This window comes from Pogona vitticeps, chromosome 12 (assembly GCF_051106095.1).
Source record: "Pogona vitticeps strain Pit_001003342236 chromosome 12, PviZW2.1, whole genome shotgun sequence".
NCBI classification, from domain to species: domain Eukaryota; kingdom Metazoa; phylum Chordata; class Lepidosauria; order Squamata; family Agamidae; genus Pogona; species Pogona vitticeps.
The window spans coordinates 24,772,755-24,782,072 of record NC_135794.1 but is presented as its reverse complement, the minus strand read 5'-3'; positions in this window follow the sequence as shown (position 1 = coordinate 24,782,072).

Below are 9,318 nucleotides of genomic sequence, written 5' to 3'. Positions count from 1 at the left end.
CGCCCGCTTCCCGGACCCCGGCGCGCAATAAACATGGCTGGCAACGGGCTGGGAAAGGGGGAGACGGGGCAGCCGCGCTCGTCCCGCCTTCTCACAAAACAGGCGACAAAGATCCCGCGAGGGACGGGCGCCGATCGAAGGCCGTCTATTCCAGGGATCGGTTTCCGTGCGGGTTGCCACCCTTCGCCGCGTTTCGGAGAGCCAGCAGGATCGCGCCCAGGGCTGGAGCAGCAGGTGGGCCTTTTGGCCCTCTGCGTCCCGGTCCTGACCCGCCCCCCCGCCCGTCCGCCGCTGAGGACTGCCTGTCAGATGCAGGCGGCTGGCCAGTGCTCAACCATTAAGTAAAAGTTATTTACCGCCTCTCTTTATGCCACCTCGTTTCTGTTGGTTTACTTTGAGCTTCCTCCCCTGCTTTGAGCGCCTGTTATCATTTGAATCCGGTGACTACCCAGAAGCATTCCGAAGCAAGACCAGTTTAAGCCTCATGGACTAATCGGCTGTTAGGGAAAGTGCTGTATGGACACGCACACACAAAGACGTGTGCCCTCATGATCAATCCAAAACATATTTAATCAAAAGTAGGCCTGGTTACGTTACCCAGTGTGGTCTAGTGGATAGAGTGATGGACTCAAGACCAGGGTTCGAATCCCATAGAAACTCGCCACTCTTTAAATACCTTGCCACAAACTGAGTGTTACATACTGTCATGAAATCTATTCAGACAAGAGTAGGAAACCTTGCTGTCAATCCGAGTTGGCCTTAAAATACTGCCATAGTCAAATCCAACTGGTTACCAAGCCCTCTGATACAGTGTAGTGGCTATGTGATTCCCAATTGGTTGGGATCACTTATGTAGCAAAAAGTTTTTGTTTACAAAGAGAAAATAGCACCAAAGCCACTGCAAAGAGACATACAAAAATCGTTAGGCAAAGCAGGATTCCTAAGAGTCCGCATGTCATTTTCACATTCAAAACCATTCAGTACAAGCTTAGTTGTACAGTACACGACTGGTAGGATTGTACACCCTCCTTTTATAATTCAAGGCTAGATTACATTTGTGAAAGTATAATTCCCAGAATCACACCACCTAAACACTGTGTTCATACTTTCCTAGCAATCTGTGTCCCACTCATGCCCAAGTTGTGCTTTCAAAAAAAAAAGAAAGAAAAGAAAAGTACAAGATAGAAAAAAGTCAGAAAAAGATAGGAAAATACTTCCATGTGTCTGTCTAGTCACAGCAGAACATAGGATATAAATGCACATTCATGTGTACGTTCAAACGTGTCCCATTGAAAAAAAATACAAAGCAGATAAATGGCCTCCACATTTGGATGGTGGTTTCGATATACCCATGTATTTGCATGTAAATCAGGGCAGGGAAAGTTACTGCACCAGCTTTCAGCATCCCTTAGGGTTGATAACACAGCGGCACATTGGTATGGCTGTCTTAACAAGATAGGAGCACAACAATCACACTTCAGTTTTCTGCCCCAATGCTTGGTTTAACTACTATGATGCTGTGGTTAACACCTACATTGACTTTACCAAGAACTGCATGTTTTCTGTTTGCCAAGCTAAATTCCTTCCATCCATAAACTAAAACAAAACAAAACAGAGGTGTGGGCCTGTGGCATTATTTTAGGTATCCAAGCAAATGGCAAATTTTGTTAGGAATTCCACACTAGGTTTCTGAAAGGCCCAGGAAATCTGAAAATGCAACTATGGTTCTCATATATTCTTGAAAGGAAAGAGACTTTTTTTGCAAGCAACAGTACAGTTATGTAGGGTGGTGACAAAAGCAGCAAGGAAGGCGAATAAACTGGCCGGATTCTGTGTGCCACGGCGGGGGGGGGGGGGGCGGTGTTGAAGAGAAGCAAAAGGAGAAGGTATCCTCTCACCTTCCTTCTTACCAGGGAAAGTCGAAGCAAAAGGACAGGTTACTTACCTGTAAACATGGTTCTTCAAGTGGATTCTCCATGAATACACACTAATGGGTTAAGTCAGCACTTGTGCTGGCCTCTCGGAATCTTCTAGAGCTGCAAGAGAAAAGTAACAATGTTCAGGTTGCCCTGCACTGAGCATGCTCAGCCCGCCAACGGCTCAGTTCCCCATGTCCGCCATGTGAAGAGTTGGAACCAAGAACACTCCTCAGTGACGGACAAGTGGGGAGGCCGGGCGGGACGTGTGTATTCATGGAGAATCCACTTGAAGAACCATGTTTACAGGTAAGTAACCTGTCCTTCTTCAACGTGGTTCTCCATGAATCCACACTAATGGGTGACTAGCAAGCACACTTACAGGATGGTGGGCCGTCACTGAAGCAGTGAAGTCAGAACAGCCCTTCCAAATTTGGTCTCAGCTTTAGCCCGAAGGTCCAACTTGTAGTGGGTAACAAAGGTAGAAGCATTGGACCAAGTAGCCGACCGACAAATCTCTTGGATGTCGATTCCCCTTAGCAGGGCCGTAGATGTAGCCATGGCCCTAGTGGAATGGGCTTTGAGACCTTCCGGCACAGGTTTCTGCAGCAGTTCATATGCCAGAGAAATGGTAGAGACTAGCCACCTGGAGAGGGAAGAGGAGGAAGCAGGAGAGCCTTTGCGAGGCCCATAAAAACAAAGAAACAGTCTATGGGCCTTTCTGAAATCTTTAGTTCTGGTAACATAATAGGCCAGTGCTCTACGAACGTCTAAAGCATGGAGCATGCGTTCGACTTCTGTAACTGCATCAGGAAAAAGGGTTGGTAATATCAACGGCTGGTTAACGTGGAAGGTAGACACAACCTTAGGCAGGAAAGTCACATCAGGATGCAGGACCACCTTATCCTTGAAAAATTGCAAATAAGGAGGATCGGCACGTAGGGCAGCTAACTCACTAGCTCTCCTAGCCGAAGTAATGGCTACCAAAAACAGTGTCTTGAAGGACAAGAATTTCAAGTCACAGGAGGCCATAGGCTCGAAAGGATGTCGCGTAAGACAATGCAAGACAGTCTGTAGCGACCACTGAGGTATCGGTCTTTTAGCTGGAGGCCGCATGTTGTCAAGTCCCTTGAAAAAGGCTTTAAGGGTTGGGTGAGAGAACCATCTGGATGACTCTGAACCCGAAGGTTGAAAGGCCACAATAGCTGCAGTGTAGACCTTCAGCGTTGACTTAGACAGGCCCAAATCGAAAAGATGCCTGAGGTATAACAGCAGAGTCGATAAGGCCACAGGTGAGGAATGCAGGCGACGTTCCTCAGTAAATCTGAGAAAATTTCTCCACTTGTAGTTGTAAAGCAACTTAGTGGCAGGCTTCCGTGCCTTGTTGATGACCTCTGTCAATGATGGGAAATCCTCCACGCAGTCAAGTGGAGTGCATCGAGGTCTGGATGGAGAACATTCCCTCCGCTCTGAGTGAGTAAGTTGGGCTGCGATGGAAGAGTCACCCTGTCCACTGACGCTTGAGACAGAGTGGAGAACCATGGTCGACGTGGCCACCAAGGGGCAATTAGTATTGCTTCTGCCCTCGTCTGTATTAGTCTGACTATGACCCTCTGAAGGAGTGGCAGAGGAGGAAACAGGTAGATGAGGCCTCTCTTCCATGGGACCATGAACGCGTCTCCGAGGGAGTCTTGTCCTCTGCCCGCGCGGGACGCATAGAGTGGACACTTCGTGTTGTATTGCGTGGCAAACATGTCCACCAGTGGATGTCCCCATCGTTGGCAAAGGGTGGTGAATACCTTCTGGTCCAGTTGCCACTCGTGGGATTGGAACGGGCGACGACTGAGTTCGTCCGCCAACTGGTTGTCTGATGTGGCCACATGGATAGCCACTGGAAAAATGTGCCTCAGGTAGCACCATTCCCAGAAATGTACTGTGAGAAACAGCAGAGACTTGGACCTCGTGCCCCCTTGCTTGTTCAGGTAGTACATCGTGGTGGTATTGTCTGTTACTACCTGTACAGCTGTGCCCCTGAGAAGAGGGAGAAACGCCCTGAAGGCCTTTATCACCGCCAGCATTTCCAGATGGTTGATATGCAGGGATGCTTCCTGCGGGGACCACAGAGCATGTATCTGGTGATGTAGACAGTGGGCTCCCCATCCCATCGGGCTGGCGTCCGTTGTCACCTGTATGGTGAGTTGTAGAGGACGAAAAGGCCTTCCGATTAGCAGATGTGGAGGAAAGAGCCACCACTGTAATTGCATTGCAAGCTCTGGAGTGACCCTGAGGCGCTTGTGATGACTGTCTGTCACAGGGTTGAACAGGGCCATCAGCCAAGATTGTAGAGAGCGCATTTTGAGCCTCGCATGGGGCAAAGTGGCCGTTGTCGAGGCCATGAGGCCTAGCAGGTGTTGTGCTAGCTTTGCCGATACTGTCCTCCTTGGCTTGAACCTCAGAACTGCTTTTCTTATTTTGTAGACACGTTCTGGAAGTGTGAACAGACGGGCTTGCACGGCATCCAGCCTGGCCCCTATATAGTCCATCACTTGGGAGGGTCGTAAATGAGACTTCTCGTAGTTGATGGATAGGCCTAAGGCCTGTAGGGTCTGCAGAACTTGATGAGTGTCCTGGTAGGCTTGGTATTCGGACTTTGACACGATCAGCCAATCGTCGATGTATGGGTAAATTTGAATCCCCTGGAGACGTAGATAAGCTGCCACTGGGGCCATACACTTGGTAAAGGTCCGTGGGGCGGTGGAAAGGCCGAATGGGAGAGCTACAAATTGGTATATGGTTTCCTGGAAAACCAGTCGAAGGTACTTTCTGTAGGCCTCGTGGATCGTTACATGAAAATAAGCATCCTTCAGATCCACCACTACAAACCAATCTCCTTTCTTGAGCAGGTGGACGATCCCTTCCAGAGTAACCATCCGAAACTTCCGAGGATTGAGGTAGGTGTTGAGGTCCCTCAGATCCAGTATGGGTCGAAGACCCCCGTCCTTCTTTGGAACGGCAAAGTATCGGGAGTAGAACCCGTTCAGGATGTCCCTGTAAGGTACCTTCTGGATGGCTCGCTTCTGTAGCAGAGTGAGAATCTCTTCCTCTAGGACGGGGTCGAAGGATGTATGCCTGACCCATCCTAGAGGAGGCAATTCTATAAACTCCAGGCGGTAGCCGGAGCTGATAATTTTCAAGACCCATGTGTCTCGAGTGATCTTGTACCAGTTCTGAAGGTAAGGAGAAAGGCGAGTCAGATGGTGGTGGATCCGGATGCTGACTGGGAAGTCAAAGGTATTGTTTGAACTTCCGGCCAGAAGGCTTGAATGACTGGCGTTTGCTGTGTGTCTTGAAGCTAGAGGCGGAGGAAGAAGCCTGAGAAGATCTTGCAGGGGGTTGTGGCCTGAACTGGCGATAAGTGGAGGTTGTGCCTTGTTGGTACGACTGTTGTTGAGGCCTGGAGCGCCAGTGAGGCTTTGAAGGTCTCGGCTGTTGCTGTATGGCATACGATTTTGCTGTTTTCTTACTCTCGTGGAGTGACTTCAAGTTTTCATCCGTTTTTTCACTGAAAAGACCAGTGGCATCAAATGCTAAGTTCTTAATCCTGACTTTGATGTCATCCAAGATGTTGGCAGACCTTAACCAGGCGTGCCGCCGCAAGGTAATGATAGATGCCAGATTTCTAGCATTGGCATCTGCCACATGCCGTGAAGCCAGACGTTGATGCTTAGAGACAGTCTGTGCCTCAGCATAAGCATCGAGGCATACTTGCCTGATGTCTTCTGGTGCCACTTGGAGTGCTGGGAGTACTCTCGCCCAAAGTTGTTTTTGATAGGCCCCCATGGCCACCAAGTAGTTGAGGGCTCTGAGGGCAAAGGTGGTCATTGAGTAGAGCCGCCTTCCAAGCACCTCGAGGTCTCTTCCTTCTTTGTTAGTTGGAGTCGGATGACCTTTGGTGGGCAAACGTCCCGCACTAGACTCCACCACCAGAGAATTAGGGGCTGGGTGTTTCAGAAGGCACTCTGTTTTCGGGCCATGGACCCGATACATGTTCTCAGTCCTCCTGGAAAAGGTGGGAGAATCAGCTGGATGGTCCCAATAACCGGTGATGAGATCCATGAGTTCCGGCACATAAGACAGGCTGACTGGACGAGACCTGTCCTTGTGAATGTCCCCAAAGATGAGGTCATCCTCACGAGAAGGAGATTTCTCCACCTCCATCCTCAAGGTAGCAGCCATTCTCGCGACCATCTGAGGATATGATGAAAAATCCTCCGATGGAGATGACGGATGGATATCTGCCGCATCAGACCCCAAAGGTTCAGCTGGCACCGGTGTCTCCAAGGAGGCGTCTGATGTACCTTCGTCCTCGTGTTCAGAAGAGGAAACCGAGTCAGGTTCATCCTCCTCCTCCAAAAGCCGAGGGGCGACAGGCTGTGGTATGCCCTCTGTAGGCTTGGGAGGTTTAGTGGGTAGCGGTCTACTCGGGTTCGGTAAAGGCGCCACGGGCTTGTCAGCAGGTGTCGGTGTCGGGACACTGTGCTTGGTAGACCGATCCTCCGCCGGAGTAGCGCGGTCCTCGTTATCTGGGCGAAGGTGTTTTCGACGTCGACCCTTTTTTGGAGGCGGCGTGGTGGAAGTAGACGAAGAGGAAGAGTAGGTCCTCTTCCGTCGATGCCGTCTATCCCTCGACGTGGAAGAGGAATCAGACGTATAGTCCCTTTTATGTCGATGACGGCGACGAGACCTCCGTCTCTCATGGCTGTCATCGGAGTCCGATGAAGAGTACTCTCGACGTCGATGCTTCCGTCGTCTATCACCATCTGTAGTACGCTTTCGCTTGCGATGGCGCTTAGGCTTCTTAGGGATGGTGTCCTCCTCGGTGTCGAGCGTTGGGCGTCGAGGAGGGGCCGGTACATTCGGGTCTCCCGGTCTCCTCGGAGAGGGTGTCGGAGACTTAGTAGCCGGCGATCCCGGTGTAGACGACCGGGATCGAGACGCCTGCCCAGGTAGAATTGGGCTCCGAGGCGCACCGGTCAAGCCAGAGATGATTTTGTCAATCTGGCTTGCCGTGGGAGACCTCTCGACGACGACCAATGGTTCTTGTCGTGGAGGAAGAGAGGCTCCGGGCTCCGACGCGGACTCTCGGTCTCTCGAAGAGTCCTCCAGGAACGGAGAAGGGAGTGAGGAGGAGATGGGAGGCACTACCAGGGTAACCTCCTTCGATGTCGATGCTCCCTTCAGCTTTTGTTTCTTCTTTTTAAGGTGCTCCGGCTTCGGGGGAGAGATGGAGCCAGTTGACGCCGAGGTAAGTACCTTCTTGGACGAGGTTTTCGCCTTGGATTTGGTTTTCGCCTTTTTAGGGACGTCCAGGACAGTATCCGAAGAGGTGGATTGGACTACCCTAATCTCCGACCGTACTGAGGAGGAGGATTGGGCTACCTCCATTTCAGATGGTTGAGAGGCCGACAACGTTTGTTTCCAAAGGGAATATCTGAGACGTTGCTGCCGAGCCTTCAGAGTCACCTTAGTGAAACTTTTGCAATGGCGACAGTTGGACACGGAGTGGGATTCTCCAAGGCAGTACAGGCAAAGAGAATGTCCGTCCTGAAAAGGGAGTTTCCGGGAGCAGGCGGTACAGAGGCGAAAGGGTCCTCTCCTCGGGGATGGTTTGTCCTTTGGAGGCATAGACTAACCGGTAGATGGAAGTAGACCAGGAGTCCCAAGTAACCGAGCGTTTACTGGGCTTGATGAAGGCCGGTAGACCAGAAGTCTCGAAGGCTATGGAGCTTTCGACGGACGTGGTGAAGGCAGGTAGACTAGGAGTCTCCGGTAAAGGGAGGTAGGCCAAGACACCGGATGCGAAAAATTGAAGAAATCCGGTAGGCGTGTGGCGCACCGCAGGAGGCCAATTACCGTTGATCGGTATGACCAAATGGCGCGTGGCGCCTCAGAGGGTGGCCTGAAAGGCCAATTAGGCCAAGAAGGTCTGAGGAAAAAACCGCCAGAGGCAAAAACGAAGTCAAAAACCAGTCCAGAGTCAGGGCAACAACAGGCAGATCAACGATTTTCAGTCCAGTCAGTGTAAAACACGAAATATAGCCAAAAAACAGGAGCTCAGTCCGAGAGGTTCCAACTTTCACAAGCGGAAAAAAGGAACTGAGCCGTTGGCGGGCTGAGCATGCTCAGTGCAGGGCAACCTGAACATTGTTACTTTTCTCTTGCAGCTCTAGAAGATTCCGAGAGGCCAGCACAAGTGCTGACTTAACCCATTAGTGTGGATTCATGGAGAACCACGTTGAAGAAGCATCGGTTTAGTATGTGCGTGTTTTAAGGTGGAGGAGCCGGCGGCATACCGTGTAGCAATTCTCCCAGATGTTCTGGAAGGCAGCGCGGGAAGGGCTCTCCCACCGCTCAGCATCTGCTCCGGCCACCATCATCACCGCCAGTTCCCGCTTCTCCCGTGTCCTGGGAGGGCGAGGGTCATTAAGGAGGAGGCGGGGAGGGGGAGGCAGCGCTTGGCCAAATTGCTCTTGTTGAGCGGAACCACAAGGCTCAGAATCCCCCAGCCAGGCGATGCTGGGCGCTGGAGTCCCAAGAACGAGATTGTGGCCAAGCTAAGGGTGGAAGCCAAGAAGGCGAGCCAGGGACCGAGTTTTTTCCGGCGCTGTGGTTTACCCGGCCGCCAAAGGGGGGGGGGGTTCCCTTCTCGGAGAGGCCCCTCCCTCTTCCTCCTCTTTCCCCGATCATAAACAACAAGCCCTCCCCGGAGTCCCCCGTGGCAGGAGCGGAGGAAATCGTGCCTCCCTCCCCTTGCCCGCCCGGTCAACCCGGGAGGAATCGTGCGTGTCCGAGCACAAGCTGGCCCGGTTGGGAAGGAGGGAAGGATGGAGCCCAGCGAGCCCGCCATCCCCTTCGCCTTGGCTGTTGCTGCTGCAACCGAGGGTGGGGGTGGGGGGACCGGGCGAGAGCAAGCCGGGATTTTGGGAATGCTCCGCACGTAGTGTTTTTGCAGGAAGTTTGCACGCGCCCGGCGATGTCACCTGGATAACGGGGCGAAGGGCTTCTCGCCTGCTTCCTGAGCCAGCCTTGGGGATCAGAGACCCCCCCCCCAGTTCCTCCTCCGCCCTGCCGGGGTCTCAGCTTGGCTGGGGAGACCCCCCCTCCCGGCGCGTGCCCGCCCGCCTGCCCGCCCGCGCCCGCGCCCACCCCGCCCGGTAGCAATGCATCGCAGGCGGCGGAAGGAACGCCCCTAGCGGGGTGCGGGCGCTCTCGGGCGGGCAGAGGGACCGGGGGCCGGCGGTGGGCAGCTGCGAGATGTAGCAGCCAAAGATGGTCGTCTCCTCGCGGGGCGTCGCTGAGGACCGTCTGCCGCCTCCGAGCCCGGCTCGCTGACCGTCTGCCT